Source organism: Sinohyriopsis cumingii, chromosome 10, assembly GCF_028554795.1.
Source record: "Sinohyriopsis cumingii isolate HCF-2022 chromosome 10, ASM2855479v2, whole genome shotgun sequence".
Classification (NCBI taxonomy): Eukaryota; Metazoa; Mollusca; class Bivalvia; order Unionida; family Unionidae; genus Sinohyriopsis; species Sinohyriopsis cumingii.
In genome coordinates, this window is record NC_142970.1 from 108903180 (window position 1) to 108919762 (window position 16583).

A 16583-nucleotide genomic window follows, 5' to 3' on the forward strand; every position below is an offset into this window, starting at 1 on the left:
GGTATCTCGTATACTCCCAGAAAGTCTCCTCTGAGACTTTATCAAATCTTGTTACACATATCACTTCTAAATGATCTTGTACATGGGACTTGTTACCCTTCAATTAATTTTGTAAGACTTTTCAATTTAGTCACAGAATTTAAAGACGTTTTCATGAATTCTTTATTCTCATATTTCTCATCATCTTGATGAGCATAATTACAGTCCCAGTAGCAGTAATTGTAGTAGTAGCAAACACACTCAAATCCGTTGTGGACAGGTAACGAGTCTCTGGTCAACTGGATGTGATCCCTGACTACAGACTTCAGGTTCTGACATCTGAGATTAACCCAACTGATATCGACGCAATTTCTTGACGTTTGTGCATTAAATGAACTGTTATGATTTTAACATTTGGGACACTATAGTTTTTATTATCAAACGAGTCAAGTTATATATAGATGCTATGGATGAACAACCTCACGGAAGCAACTTTACTAAAAGATTTATCTAGCACTTTCTATAAACAGGTTAGAATTGTCACTTAAGGATAAGCCCTACACAAACAACAAAACACCCCGACTGATTTCTTGATCATAGTAACATTGAACAGGACTGATCGTTGTAAATCACATAAGCAGATACACACGACGTGCTGGAAGCATCCTTGGTCCGGGCCCAATTTGAATAATATGCTTGATTTGAACAAGGTGCCTGAAGATGGATCAGTAGATTGCAGCTTTGAGTCCAGTCCAGCATGTTATGTAGATCTATTTATTCCAGCATATGAAAATCGAAGATATAAAGATATTATCTAACAATCTACAAATGAATTGAAATCTCTTAAGATAATATTTTTGGAATAATACGACTACTTTACACTTGTGCACAGATAAACATAGTTCACATTAGATGTAGCAAAAAGCTTTTATCATAACTGCACTCGGCATCATCGCCGCTCAGTATCCCACTGATATAGATGTTCTATCCAATAGTCGATCTTTTGCATACGACATGCAACTCGGAGGTCAAGTCTCTTTCTTCAGAGCAATACGTTAGTTTCATACACGTATTCTCATTACTTTATTTCCATGACATCCTAAGGTCTATCCACTATATCTCTAGATCTTAATTACACTAAGCAGAATTGTTCGTAAAAATAATACAAATGCAAATACGAATCTTTACAAAATGTAAAAATGCCCATCCTTATTGGAGCACTTCCCTTGTCTAATATATAATTTCCGAGATGCTTAGTTTTTCACGACAAGTTCATCAATTTCAAGGGTTAGTAAATCTTGCAGGCAGTCTGCAATTCCGTAATGCGTAAAAAGAAAGCATCAGTTTGGGAAACATAAATTATCCAAGTTAGTTATAAATTTAAATAGATAAACTTGTCACATAACATCTGATCTAGCCATTTGTAGTTGTCAAATCTGTTTCAGACCCGCAACTACGATTTTCATCATTTCGTTATCAACTGTAGCCGTATTGGTAGCTTTAATAAGGGTTATTCCATCAAACCATGTATTTTGGAGAATGGTTTGTACAACAACTACAACAAGGAAATGAACCCACACTAACCTATAAACCAATAAGTGTTTTCGTGAAGGGCCCGTGGCCAAATTGGATAAGGCGCCTGACTTCGGATCAGGAGACTGCAGGTTCGAGTCCTGCCGGGCTCGTTTGTTAAATCTTTTCCACTGCGTATTAAAATTCTTTGATTCTCAGCATCAACATACAGATAAATATCTCTATTGACATAAAACGTGCCAATAATGAGAACAAATTAGACTTTTAAATTTTGAAAAGAGACATAGTCAACTCTTTCTTTGCTTTTGATCATAAAATCGAATCTTCCATAGGATCGTTGTCATTGCCATTTCTTTCGTCTAAGTAACCTTTAATCCATCCATGTCATGGTAACGAATCTGATTTAGTCATGCAAATTCTGACCCTTCATGACTGTACCATTGCCATCACCATGCGAATTATCATCATCCGCAAAAGCAGTGCACTTGCAGAAGTGGCGATAGTAAAATCATCTCAATCCAAACATGAATAAGTGCACATGTGAGCAAGATAATGAGAAATTAGATCCGCGGTTTCAATCCGTAGATTGCAGCTTTGATTCGATGCAATACGAAGATATGTTTTTATTCCTACAGATTAAATTTTGTTCGTACAAAACATTGTATATTTATATCTAGCATTCCATAAGTAAAACAATTACCTACTACGTAGTCGAACTTCCATGTACATCACAAAAATTCACACAGCAATCATTTTTCTCTCCCAATATTTTAACGGGTCATTTTCGTATCTTTACAATGATTTAATCGGCAGCAGCAGGAAGAATCGTTACCATTATAGGTAGTGGTTTATACGTAATTTTAACAGCAGCCATAATGTTGGTAGTAGCAGCAGAAACACTAGTAGCATATGTAGACGTAATCGTTATTATGTCCATCGTACTAGCAATATAACTCCATTGGTAGTCGTCGTGGTATCAGTTTAAGTAGTGGTAGTAGAAGCAGTGTTGTACCAACCGTAACATTCACGAACCAACCTAAGAAATAGTCTGTATGTGAAGGGCCCGTGGCCAAATTGGATAAGGCGACAGACATCGGATAGGGAGACGGCAGGTTCGAATCCCTCTTGACCCACTAGAACAATATATTTTCCTCAAAACATAATTTCTATTTGGATATGTCGTGAATTGGATTAGTAGCAAGGAGTTAACGTTACCGTCACTTTTAAAACAATTCGGTTAGATTATTAAGGCTTTGATTTAGATTCGTTTTGTACTTGAGGGCACCACAACAAAAGTAGGATATTTAGTGCCAAGGCAATTGGAGCATAAAGGCACACAACAAACTTAGATCCTAATTCTGACAACTGTTAAACACATCGGATAAATATAACCTGTTCAGTAATTGACCAGAGATTGCAGTTTCGAAAATTCACCGTGATAAGTGGGACAAGATTTCTTTGGTTCGTTTCAGAGCTTCAGAAATATATTATCTTTCCACATTTATGTTTACATACGAGTTATTTGGATTCAAATTTGACGCTTGATATCAGCGCTGAAAGGATATGCTGCAATCCCGCTGTAACCCGCATGCAGCGATACTCAAACACGACAGTAAAGCAATAGCAAGTCTTACCATAGTCATAGTCGTAGAAGTATTACCAAAAGCACACCAATATACTCTCTAACAAACATTCATGACAAGGGCCCGTGGCCAAATTGGATAAGGCGCCTGACTACGGATCAGGAGATTGCAGGTTCGAGTCCTGCCGGGCTCAATATTAAAATTTTATCCACACCAAATAAAGTCTATAATTAAAAGCTGATTTTTATTATATTTACAGGTCTCGTTATTACTTTTATTCCCATTATATACCAATCAAAGGTATCTCGTATACTCCCAGAAAGTCTCCTCTGAGACTTTATCAAATCTTGTTACACATATCACTTCTAAATGATCTTGTACATGGGACCTGTTACCCTTCAATTAATTTTGTAAGACTTTTCAATTTAGTCACAGAATTTAAAGACGTTTTCATGAATTCTTTATTCTCATATTTCTCATCATCTTGATGAGCATAATTACAGTCCCAGTAGCAGTAATTGTAGTAGTAGCAAACACACTCAAATCCGTTGTGGACAGGTAACGAGTCTCTGGTCAACTGGATGTGATCCCTGACTACAGACTTCAGGTTCTGACATCTGAGATTAACCCAACTGATATCGACGCAATTTCTTGACGTTTGTGCATTAAATGAACTGTTATGATTTTAACATTTGGGACACTATAGTTTTTATTATCAAACGAGTCAAGTTATATATAGATGCTATGGATGAACAACCTCACGGAAGCAACTTTACTAAAAGATTTATCTAGCACTTTCTATAAACAGGTTAGAATTGTCACTTAAGGATAAGCCCTACACAAACAACAAAACACCCCGACTGATTTCTTGATCATAGTAACATTGAACAGGACTGATCGTTGTAAATCACATAAGCAGATACACACGACGTGCTGGAAGCATCCTTGGTCCGGGCCCAATTTGAATAATATGCTTGATTTGAACAAGGTGCCTGAAGATGGATCAGTAGATTGCAGCTTTGAGTCCAGTCCAGCATGTTATGTAGATCTATTTATTCCAGCATATGAAAATCGAAGATATAAAGATATTATCTAACAATCTACAAATGAATTGAAATCTCTTAAGATAATATTTTTGGAATAATACGACTACTTTACACTTGTGCACAGATAAACATAGTTCACATTAGATATAGCAAAAAGCTTTTATCATAACTGCACTCGGCATCATCGCCGCTCAGTATCCCACTGATATAGATGTTCTATCCAATAGTCGATCTTTTGCATACGACATGCAACTCGGAGGTCAAGTCTCTTTCTTCAGAGCAATACGTTAGTTTCATACACGTATTCTCATTACTTTATTTCCATGACATCCTAAGGTCTATCCACTATATCTCTAGATCTTAATTACACTAAGCAGAATTGTTCGTAAAAATAATACAAATGCAAATACGAATCTTTACAAAATGTAAAAATGCCCATCCTTATTGGAGCACTTCCCTTGTCTAATATATAATTTCCGAGATGCTTAGTTTTTCACGACAAGTTCATCAATTTCAAGGGTTAGTAAATCTTGCAGGCAGTCTGCAATTCCGTAATGCGTAAAAAGAAAGCATCAGTTTGGGAAACATAAATTATCCAAGTTAGTTATAAATTTAAATAGATAAACTTGTCACATAACATCTGATCTAGCCATTTGTAGTTGTCAAATCTGTTTCAGACCCGCAACTACGATTTTCATCATTTCGTTATCAACTGTAGCCGTATTGGTAGCTTTAATAAGGGTTATTCCATCAAACCATGTATTTTGGAGAATGGTTTGTACAACAACTACAACAAGGAAATGAACCCACACTAACCTATAAACCAATAAGTGTTTTCGTGAAGGGCCCGTGGCCAAATTGGATAAGGCGCCTGACTTCGGATCAGGAGACTGCAGGTTCGAGTCCTGCCGGGCTCGTTTGTTAAATCTTTTCCACTGCGTATTAAAATTCTTTGATTCTCAGCATCAACATACAGATAAATATCTCTATTGACATAAAACGTGCCAATAATGAGAACAAATTAGACTTTTAAATTTTGAAAAGAGACATAGTCAACTCTTTCTTTGCTTTTGATCATAAAATCGAATCTTCCATAGGATCGTTGTCATTGCCATTTCTTTCGTCTAAGTAACCTTTAATCCATCCATGTCATGGTAACGAATCTGATTTAGTCATGCAAATTCTGACCCTTCATGACTGTACCATTGCCATCACCATGCGAATTATCATCATCCGCAAAAGCAGTGCACTTGCAGAAGTGGCGATAGTAAAATCATCTCAATCCAAACATGAATAAGTGCACATGTGAGCAAGATAATGAGAAATTAGATCCGCGGTTTCAATCCGTAGATTGCAGCTTTGATTCGATGCAATACGAAGATATGTTTTTATTCCTACAGATTAAATTTTGTTCGTACAAAACATTGTATATTTATATCTAGCATTCCATAAGTAAAACAATTACCTACTACGTAGTCGAACTTCCATGTACATCACAAAAATTCACACAGCAATCATTTTTCTCGCCCAATATTTTAACGGGTCATTTTCGTATCTTTACAATGATTTAATCAGCAGCAGCAGGAAGAATCGTTACCATTATAGGTAGTGGTTTATACGTAATTTTAACAGCAGCCATAATGTTGGTAGTAGCAGCAGAAACACTAGTAGCATATGTAGACGTAATCGTTATTATGTCCATCGTACTAGCAATATAACTCCATTGGTAGTCGTCGTGGTATCAGTTTAAGTAGTGGTAGTAGAAGCAGTGTTGTACCAACCGTAACATTCACGAACCAACCTAAGAAATAGTCTGTATGTGAAGGGCCCGTGGCCAAATTGGATAAGGCGACAGACATCGGATAGGGAGACGGCAGGTTCGAATCCCTCTTGACCCACTAGAACAATATATTTTCCTCAAAACATAATTTCTATTTGGATATGTCGTGAATTGGATTAGTAGCAAGGAGTTAACGTTACCGTCACTTTTAAAACAATTCGGTTAGATTATTAAGGTTTTGATTTAGATTCGTTTTGTACTTGAGGGCACCACAACAAAAGTAGGATATTTAGTGCCAAGGCAATTGGAGCATAAAGGCACACAACAAACTTAGATCCTAATTCTGACAACTGTTAAACACATCGGATAAATATAACCTGTTCAGTAATTGACCAGAGATTGCAGTTTCGAAAATTCACCGTGATAAGTGGGACAAGATTTCTTTGGTTCGTTTCAGAGCTTCAGAAATATATTATCTTTCCACATTTATGTTTACATACGAGTTATTTGGATTCAAATTTGACGCTTGATATCAGCGCTGAAAGGATATGCTGCAATCCCGCTGTAACCCGCATGCAGCGATACTCAAACATGACAGTAAAGCAATAGCAAGTCTTACCATAGTCATAGTCGTAGAAGTATTACCAAAAGCACACCAATATACTCTCTAACAAACATTCATGACAAGGGCCCGTGGCCAAATTGGATAAGGCGCCTGACTACGGATCAGGAGATTGCAGGTTCGAGTCCTGCCGGGCTCAATATTAAAATTTTATCCACACCAAATAAAGTCTATAATTAAAAGCTGATTTTTATTATATTTACAGGTCTCGTTATTACTTTTATTCCCATTATATACCAATCAAAGGTATCTCGTATACTCCCAGAAAGTCTCCTCTGAGACTTTATCAAATCTTGTTACACATATCACTTCTAAATGATCTTGTACATGGGACCTGTTACCCTTCAATTAATTTTGTAAGACTTTTCAATTTAGTCACAGAATTTAAAGACGTTTTCATGAATTCTTTATTCTCATATTTCTCATCATCTTGATGAGCATAATTACAGTCCCAGTAGCAGTAATTGTAGTAGTAGCAAACACACTCAAATCCGTTGTGGACAGGTAACGAGTCTCTGGTCAACTGGATGTGATCCCTGACTACAGACTTCAGGTTCTGACATCTGAGATTAACCCAACTGATATCGACGCAATTTCTTGACGTTTGTGCATTAAATGAACTGTTATGATTTTAACATTTGGGACACTATAGTTTTTATTATCAAACGAGTCAAGTTATATATAGATGCTATGGATGAACAACCTCACGGAAGCAACTTTACTAAAAGATTTATCTAGCACTTTCTATAAACAGGTTAGAATTGTCACTTAAGGATAAGCCCTACACAAACAACAAAACACCCCGACTGATTTCTTGATCATAGTAACATTGAACAGGACTGATCGTTGTAAATCACATAAGCAGATACACACGACGTGCTGGAAGCATCCTTGGTCCGGGCCCAATTTGAATAATATGCTTGATTTGAACAAGGTGCCTGAAGATGGATCAATAGATTGCAGCTTTGAGTCCAGTCCAGCATGTTATGTAGATCTATTTATTCCAGCATATGAAAATCGAAGATATAAAGATATTATCTAACAATCTACAAATGAATTGAAATCTCTTAAGATAATATTTTTGGAATAATACGACTACTTTACACTTGTGCACAGATAAACATAGTTCACATTAGATATAGCAAAAAGCTTTTATCATAACTGCACTCGGCATCATCGCCGCTCAGTATCCCACTGATATAGATGTTCTATCCAATAGTCGATCTTTTGCATACGACATGCAACTCGGAGGTCAAGTCTCTTTGTTCAGAGCAATACGTTAGTTTCATACACGTATTCTCATTACTTTATTTCCATGACATCCTAAGGTCTATCCACTATATCTCTAGATCTTAATTACACTAAGCAGAATTGTTCGTAAAAATAATACAAATGCAAATACGAATCTTTACAAAATGTAAAAATGCCCATCCTTATTGGAGCACTTCCCTTGTCTAATATATAATTTCCGAGATGCTTAGTTTTTCACGACAAGTTCATCAATTTCAAGGGTTAGTAAATCTTGCAGGCAGTCTGCAATTCCGTAATGCGTAAAAAGAAAGCATCAGTTTGGGAAACATAAATTATCCAAGTTAGTTATAAATTTAAATAGATAAACTTGTCACATAACATCTGATCTAGCCATTTGTAGTTGTCAAATCTGTTTCAGACCCGCAACTACGATTTTCATCATTTCGTTATCAACTGTAGCCGTATTGGTAGCTTTAATAAGGGTTATTCCATCAAACCATGTATTTTGGAGAATGGTTTGTACAACAACTACAACAAGGAAATGAACCCACACTAACCTATAAACCAATAAGTGTTTTCGTGAAGGGCCCGTGGCCAAATTGGATAAGGCGCCTGACTTCGGATCAGGAGACTGCAGGTTCGAGTCCTGCCGGGCTCGTTTGTTAAATCTTTTCCACTGCGTATTAAAATTCTTTGATTCTCAGCATCAACATACAGATAAATATCTCTATTGACATAAAACGTGCCAATAATGAGAACAAATTAGACTTTTAAATTTTGAAAAGAGACATAGTCAACTCTTTCTTTGCTTTTGATCATAAAATCGAATCTTCCATAGGATCGTTGTCATTGCCATTTCTTTCGTCTAAGTAACCTTTAATCCATCCATGTCATGGTAACGAATCTGATTTAGTCATGCAAATTCTGACCCTTCATGACTGTACCATTGCCATCACCATGCGAATTATCATCATCCGCAAAAGCAGTGCACTTGCAGAAGTGGCGATAGTAAAATCATCTCAATCCAAACATGAATAAGTGCACATGTGAGCAAGATAATGAGAAATTAGATCCGCGGTTTCAATCCGTAGATTGCAGCTTTGATTCGATGCAATACGAAGATATGTTTTTATTCCTACAGATTAAATTTTGTTCGTACAAAACATTGTATATTTATATCTAGCATTCCATAAGTAAAACAATTACCTACTACGTAGTCGAACTTCCATGTACATCACAAAAATTCACACAGCAATCATTTTTCTCGCCCAATATTTTAACGGGTCATTTTCGTATCTTTACAATGATTTAATCAGCAGCAGCAGGAAGAATCGTTACCATTATAGGTAGTGGTTTATACGTAATTTTAACAGCAGCCATAATGTTGGTAGTAGCAGCAGAAACACTAGTAGCATATGTAGACGTAATCGTTATTATGTCCATCGTACTAGCAATATAACTCCATTGGTAGTCGTCGTGGTATCAGTTTAAGTAGTGGTAGTAGAAGCAGTGTTGTACCAACCGTAACATTCACGAACCAACCTAAGAAATAGTCTGTATGTGAAGGGCCCGTGGCCAAATTGGATAAGGCGACAGACATCGGATAGGGAGACGGCAGGTTCGAATCCCTCTTGACCCACTAGAACAATATATTTTCCTCAAAACATAATTTCTATTTGGATATGTCGTGAATTGGATTAGTAGCAAGGAGTTAACGTTACCGTCACTTTTAAAACAATTCGGTTAGATTATTAAGGTTTTGATTTAGATTCGTTTTGTACTTGAGGGCACCACAACAAAAGTAGGATATTTAGTGCCAAGGCAATTGGAGCATAAAGGCACACAACAAACTTAGATCCTAATTCTGACAACTGTTAAACACATCGGATAAATATAACCTGTTCAGTAATTGACCAGAGATTGCAGTTTCGAAAATTCACCGTGATAAGTGGGACAAGATTTCTTTGGTTCGTTTCAGAGCTTCAGAAATATATTATCTTTCCACATTTATGTTTACATACGAGTTATTTGGATTCAAATTTGACGCTTGATATCAGCGCTGAAAGGATATGCTGCAATCCCGCTGTAACCCGCATGCAGCGATACTCAAACATGACAGTAAAGCAATAGCAAGTCTTACCATAGTCATAGTCGTAGAAGTATTACCAAAAGCACACCAATATACTCTCTAACAAACATTCATGACAAGGGCCCGTGGCCAAATTGGATAAGGCGCCTGACTACGGATCAGGAGATTGCAGGTTCGAGTCCTGCCGGGCTCAATATTAAAATTTTATCCACACCAAATAAAGTCTATAATTAAAAGCTGATTTTTATTATATTTACAGGTCTCGTTATTACTTTTATTCCCATTATATACCAATCAAAGGTATCTCGTATACTCCCAGAAAGTCTCCTCTGAGACTTTATCAAATCTTGTTACACATATCACTTCTAAATGATCTTGTACATGGGACCTGTTACCCTTCAATTAATTTTGTAAGACTTTTCAATTTAGTCACAGAATTTAAAGACGTTTTCATGAATTCTTTATTCTCATATTTCTCATCATCTTCATGAGCATAATTACAGTCCCAGTAGCAGTAATTGTAGTAGTAGCAAACACACTCAAATCCGTTGTGGACAGGTAACGAGTCTCTGGTCAACTGGATGTGATCCCTGACTACAGACTTCAGGTTCTGACATCTGAGATTAACCCAACTGATATCGACGCAATTTCTTGACGTTTGTGCATTAAATGAACTGTTATGATTTTAACATTTGGGACACTATAGTTTTTATTATCAAACGAGTCAAGTTATATATAGATGCTATGGATGAACAACCTCACGGAAGCAACTTTACTAAAAGATTTATCTAGCACTTTCTATAAACAGGTTAGAATTGTCACTTAAGGATAAGCCCTACACAAACAACAAAACACCCCGACTGATTTCTTGATCATAGTAACATTGAACAGGACTGATCGTTGTAAATCACATAAGCAGATACACACGACGTGCTGGAAGCATCCTTGGTCCGGGCCCAATTTGAATAATATGCTTGATTTGAACAAGGTGCCTGAAGATGGATCAGTAGATTGCAGCTTTGAGTCCAGTCCAGCATGTTATGTAGATCTATTTATTCCAGCATATGAAAATCGAAGATATAAAGATATTATCTAACAATCTACAAATGAATTGAAATCTCTTAAGATAATATTTTTGGAATAATACGACTACTTTACACTTGTGCACAGATAAACATAGTTCACATTAGATATAGCAAAAAGCTTTTATCATAACTGCACTCGGCATCATCGCCGCTCAGTATCCCACTGATATAGATGTTCTATCCAATAGTCGATCTTTTGCATACGACATGCAACTCGGAGGTCAAGTCTCTTTGTTCAGAGCAATACGTTAGTTTCATACACGTATTCTCATTACTTTATTTCCATGACATCCTAAGGTCTATCCACTATATCTCTAGATCTTAATTACACTAAGCAGAATTGTTCGTAAAAATAATACAAATGCAAATACGAATCTTTACAAAATGTAAAAATGCCCATCCTTATTGGAGCACTTCCCTTGTCTAATATATAATTTCCGAGATGCTTAGTTTTTCACGACAAGTTCATCAATTTCAAGGGTTAGTAAATCTTGCAGGCAGTCTGCAATTCCGTAATGCGTAAAAAGAAAGCATCAGTTTGGGAAACATAAATTATCCAAGTTAGTTATAAATTTAAATAGATAAACTTGTCACATAACATCTGATCTTGCCATTTGTAGTTGTCAAATCTGTTTCAGACCCGCAACTACGATTTTCATCATTTCGTTATCAACTGTAGCCGTATTGGTAGCTTTAATAAGGGTTATTCCATCAAAGCATGTATTTTGGAGAATGGTTTGTACAACAACTACAACAAGGAAATGAACCCACACTAACCTATAAACCAATAAGTGTTTTCGTGAAGGGCCCGTGGCCAAATTGGATAAGGCGCCTGACTTCGGATCAGGAGACTGCAGGTTCGAGTCCTGCCGGGCTCGTTTGTTAAATCTTTTCCACTGCGTATTAAAATTCTTTGATTCTCAGCATCAACATACAGATAAATATCTCTATTGACATAAAACGTGCCAATAATGAGAACAAATTAGACTTTTAAATTTTGAAAAGAGACATAGTCAACTCTTTCTTTGCTTTTGATCATAAAATCGAATCTTCCATAGGATCGTTGTCATTGCCATTTCTTTCGTCTAAGTAACCTTTAATCCATCCATGTCATGGTAACGAATCTGATTTAGTCATGCAAATTCTGACCCTTCATGACTGTACCATTGCCATCACCATGCGAATTATCATCATCCGCAAAAGCAGTGCACTTGCAGAAGTGGCGATAGTAAAATCATCTCAATCCAAACATGAATAAGTGCACATGTGAGCAAGATAATGAGAAATTAGATCCGCGGTTTCAATCCGTAGATTGCAGCTTTGATTCGATGCAATACGAAGATATGTTTTTATTCCTACAGATTAAATTTTGTTCGTACAAAACATTGTATATTTATATCTAGCATTCCATAAGTAAAACAATTACCTACTACGTAGTCGAACTTCCATGTACATCACAAAAATTCACACAGCAATCATTTTTCTCGCCCAATATTTTAACGGGTCATTTTCGTATCTTTACAATGATTTAATCAGCAGCAGCAGGAAGAATCGTTACCATTATAGGTAGTGGTTTATACGTAATTTTAACAGCAGCCATAATGTTGGTAGTAGCAGCAGAAACACTAGTAGCATATGTAGACGTAATCGTTATTATGTCCATCGTACTAGCAATATAACTCCATTGGTAGTCGTCGTGGTATCAGTTTAAGTAGTGGTAGTAGAAGCAGTGTTGTACCAACCGTAACATTCACGAACCAACCTAAGAAATAGTCTGTATGTGAAGGGCCCGTGGCCAAATTGGATAAGGCGACAGACATCGGATAGGGAGACGGCAGGTTCGAATCCCTCTTGACCCACTAGAACAATATATTTTCCTCAAAACATAATTTCTATTTGGATATGTCGTGAATTGGATTAGTAGCAAGGAGTTAACGTTACCGTCACTTTTAAAACAATTCGGTTAGATTATTAAGGTTTTGATTTAGATTCGTTTTGTACTTGAGGGCACCACAACAAAAGTAGGATATTTAGTGCCAAGGCAATTGGAGCATAAAGGCACACAACAAACTTAGATCCTAATTCTGACAACTGTTAAACACATCGGATAAATATAACCTGTTCAGTAATTGACCAGAGATTGCAGTTTCGAAAATTCACCGTGATAAGTGGGACAAGATTTCTTTGGTTCGTTTCAGAGCTTCAGAAATATATTATCTTTCCACATTTATGTTTACATACGAGTTATTTGGATTCAAATTTGACGCTTGATATCAGCGCTGAAAGGATATGCTGCAATCCCGCTGTAACCCGCATGCAGCGATACTCAAACATGACAGTAAAGCAATAGCAAGTCTTACCATAGTCATAGTCGTAGAAGTATTACCAAAAGCACACCAATATACTCTCTAACAAACATTCATGACAAGGGCCCGTGGCCAAATTGGATAAGGCGCCTGACTACGGATCAGGAGATTGCAGGTTCGAGTCCTGCCGGGCTCAATATTAAAATTTTATCCACACCAAATAAAGTCTATAATTAAAAGCTGATTTTTATTATATTTACAGGTCTCGTTATTACTTTTATTCCCATTATATACCAATCAAAGGTATCTCGTATACTCCCAGAAAGTCTCCTCTGAGACTTTATCAAATCTTGTTACACATATCACTTCTAAATGATCTTGTACATGGGACCTGTTACCCTTCAATTAATTTTGTAAGACTTTTCAATTTAGTCACAGAATTTAAAGACGTTTTCATGAATTCTTTATTCTCATATTTCTCATCATCTTCATGAGCATAATTACAGTCCCAGTAGCAGTAATTGTAGTAGTAGCAAACACACTCAAATCCGTTGTGGACAGGTAACGAGTCTCTGGTCAACTGGATGTGATCCCTGACTACAGACTTCAGGTTCTGACATCTGAGATTAACCCAACTGATATCGACGCAATTTCTTGACGTTTGTGCATTAAATGAACTGTTATGATTTTAACATCTGGGACACTATAGTTTTTATTATCAAACGAGTCAAGTTATATATAGATGCTATGGATGAACAACCTCACGGAAGCAACTTTACTAAAAGATTTATCTAGTACTTTCTATAAACAGGTTAGAATTGTCACTTAAGGATAAGCCCTACACAAACAACAAAACACCCCGACTGATTTCTTGATCATAGTAACATTGAACAGGACTGATCGTTGTAAATCACATAAGCAGATACACACGACGTGCTGGAAGCATCCTTGGTCCGGGCCCAATTTGAATAATATGCTTGATTTGAACAAGGTGCCTGAAGATGGATCAGTAGATTGCAGCTTTGAGTCCAGTCCAGCATGTTATGTAGATCTATTTATTCCAGCATATGAAAATCGAAGATATAAAGATATTATCTAACAATCTACAAATGAATTGAAATCTCTTAAGATAATATTTTTGGAATAATACGACTACTTTACACTTGTGCACAGATAAACATAGTTCACATTAGATGTAGCAAAAAGCTTTTATCATAACTGCACTCGGCATCATCGCCGCTCAGTATCCCACTGATATAGATGTTCTATCCAATAGTCGATCTTTTGCATACGACATGCAACTCGGAGGTCAAGTCTCTTTCTTCAGAGCAATACGTTAGTTTCATACACGTATTCTCATTACTTTATTTCCATGACATCCTAAGGTCTATCCACTATATCTCTAGATCTTAATTACACTAAGCAGAATTGTTCGTAAAAATAATACAAATGCAAATACGAATCTTTACAAAATGTAAAAATGCCCATCCTTATTGGAGCACTTCCCTTGTCTAATATATAATTTCCGAGATGCTTAGTTTTTCACGACAAGTTCATCAATTTCAAGGGTTAGTAAATCTTGCAGGCAGTCTGCAATTCCGTAATGCGTAAAAAGAAAGCATCAGTTTGGGAAACATAAATTATCCAAGTTAGTTATAAATTTAAATAGATAAACTTGTCACATAACATCTGATCTAGCCATTTGTAGTTGTCAAATCTGTTTCAGACCCGCAACTACGATTTTCATCATTTCGTTATCAACTGTAGCCGTATTGGTAGCTTTAATAAGGGTTATTCCATCAAACCATGTATTTTGGAGAATGGTTTGTACAACAACTACAACAAGGAAATGAACCCACACTAACCTATAAACCAATAAGTGTTTTCGTGAAGGGCCCGTGGCCAAATTGGATAAGGCGCCTGACTTCGGATCAGGAGACTGCAGGTTCGAGTCCTGCCGGGCTCGTTTGTTAAATCTTTAACACTGCGTATTAAAATTCTTTGATTCTCAGCATCAACATACAGATAAATATCTCTATTGACATAAAACGTGCCAATAATGAGAACAAATTAGACTTTTAAATTTTGAAAAGAGACATAGTCAACTCTTTCTTTGCTTTTGATCATAAAATCGAATCTTCCATAGGATCGTTGTCATTGCCATTTCTTTCGTCTAAGTAACCTTTAATCCATCCATGTCATGGTAACGAATCTGATTTAGTCATGCAAATTCTGACCCTTCATGACTGTACCATTGCCATCACCATGCGAATTATCATCATCCGCAAAAGCAGTGCACTTGCAGAAGTGGCGATAGTAAAATCATCTCAATCCAAACATGAATAAGTGCACATGTGAGCAAGATAATGAGAAATTAGATCCGCGGTTTCAATCCGTAGATTGCAGCTTTGATTCGATGCAATACGAAGATATGTTTTTATTCCTACAGATTAAATTTTGTTCGTACAAAACATTGTATATTTATATCTAGCATTCCATAAGTAAAACAATTACCTACTACGTAGTCGAACTTCCATGTACATCACAAAAATTCACACAGCAATCATTTTTCTCGCCCAATATTTTAACGGGTCATTTTCGTATCTTTACAATGATTTAATCAGCAGCAGCAGGAAGAATCGTTACCATTATAGGTAGTGGTTTATACGTAATTTTAACAGCAGCCATAATGTTGGTAGTAGCAGCAGAAACACTAGTAGCATATGTAGACGTAATCGTTATTATGTCCATCGTACTAGCAATATAACTCCATTGGTAGTCGTCGTGGTATCAGTTTAAGTAGTGGTAGTAGAAGCAGTGTTGTACCAACCGTAACATTCACGAACCAACCTAAGAAATAGTCTGTATGTGAAGGGCCCGTGGCCAAATTGGATAAGGCGACAGACATCGGATAGGGAGACTGCAGGTTCGAATCCCTCTTGACCCACTAGAACAATATATTTTCCTCAAAACATAATTTCTATTTGGATATGTCGTGAATTGGATTAGTAGCAAGGAGTTAACGTTACCGTCACTTTTAAAACAATTCGGTTAGATTATTAAGGCTTTGATTTAGATTCGTTTTGTACTTGAGGGCACCACAACAAAAGTAGGATATTTAGTGCCAAGGCAATTGGAGCATAAAGGCACACAACAAACTTAGATCCTAATTCTGACAACTGTTAAACACATCGGATAAATATAACCTGTTCAGTAATTGACCAGAGATTGCAGTTTCGAAAATTCACCGTGATAAGTGGGACAAGATTTCTTTGGTTCGTTTCAGAGCTTCAGAAATATATTATCTTT

The 16583-nt window shown here is 36.5% G+C and overlaps 9 non-coding genes across 9 annotated transcripts; all 9 read left to right on the forward strand.

The window, feature by feature from the left end:
* The first annotated feature begins 1590 nt into the window (after window positions 1-1590).
* On the forward strand, window positions 1591-1664 carry Trnar-ucg (transfer RNA arginine (anticodon UCG)). Its single transcript has one exon. It is a non-coding gene; the product is annotated as a tRNA-Arg (tRNA).
* A 1550-nt stretch (window positions 1665-3214) lies between these two features.
* Window positions 3215-3288, forward strand: Trnar-acg (transfer RNA arginine (anticodon ACG)). The gene has a single exon. It is a non-coding gene; the product is annotated as a tRNA-Arg (tRNA).
* A 1696-nt stretch (window positions 3289-4984) lies between these two features.
* On the forward strand, window positions 4985-5058 carry Trnar-ucg (transfer RNA arginine (anticodon UCG)). The gene has a single exon. It is a non-coding gene; the product is annotated as a tRNA-Arg (tRNA).
* Window positions 5059-6608: 1550 nt separating this feature from the next.
* Window positions 6609-6682, forward strand: Trnar-acg (transfer RNA arginine (anticodon ACG)). Its single transcript has one exon. It is a non-coding gene; the product is annotated as a tRNA-Arg (tRNA).
* Window positions 6683-8378: 1696 nt separating this feature from the next.
* Trnar-ucg (transfer RNA arginine (anticodon UCG)) lies at window positions 8379-8452 on the forward strand. The gene has a single exon. It is a non-coding gene; the product is annotated as a tRNA-Arg (tRNA).
* Window positions 8453-10002: 1550 nt separating this feature from the next.
* Trnar-acg (transfer RNA arginine (anticodon ACG)) lies at window positions 10003-10076 on the forward strand. The gene has a single exon. It is a non-coding gene; the product is annotated as a tRNA-Arg (tRNA).
* A 1696-nt stretch (window positions 10077-11772) lies between these two features.
* Trnar-ucg (transfer RNA arginine (anticodon UCG)) lies at window positions 11773-11846 on the forward strand. Its single transcript has one exon. It is a non-coding gene; the product is annotated as a tRNA-Arg (tRNA).
* Window positions 11847-13396: 1550 nt separating this feature from the next.
* Window positions 13397-13470, forward strand: Trnar-acg (transfer RNA arginine (anticodon ACG)). Its single transcript has one exon. It is a non-coding gene; the product is annotated as a tRNA-Arg (tRNA).
* Window positions 13471-15166: 1696 nt separating this feature from the next.
* Trnar-ucg (transfer RNA arginine (anticodon UCG)) lies at window positions 15167-15240 on the forward strand. The gene has a single exon. It is a non-coding gene; the product is annotated as a tRNA-Arg (tRNA).
* The last annotated feature ends 1343 nt before the right edge of the window (window positions 15241-16583 follow it).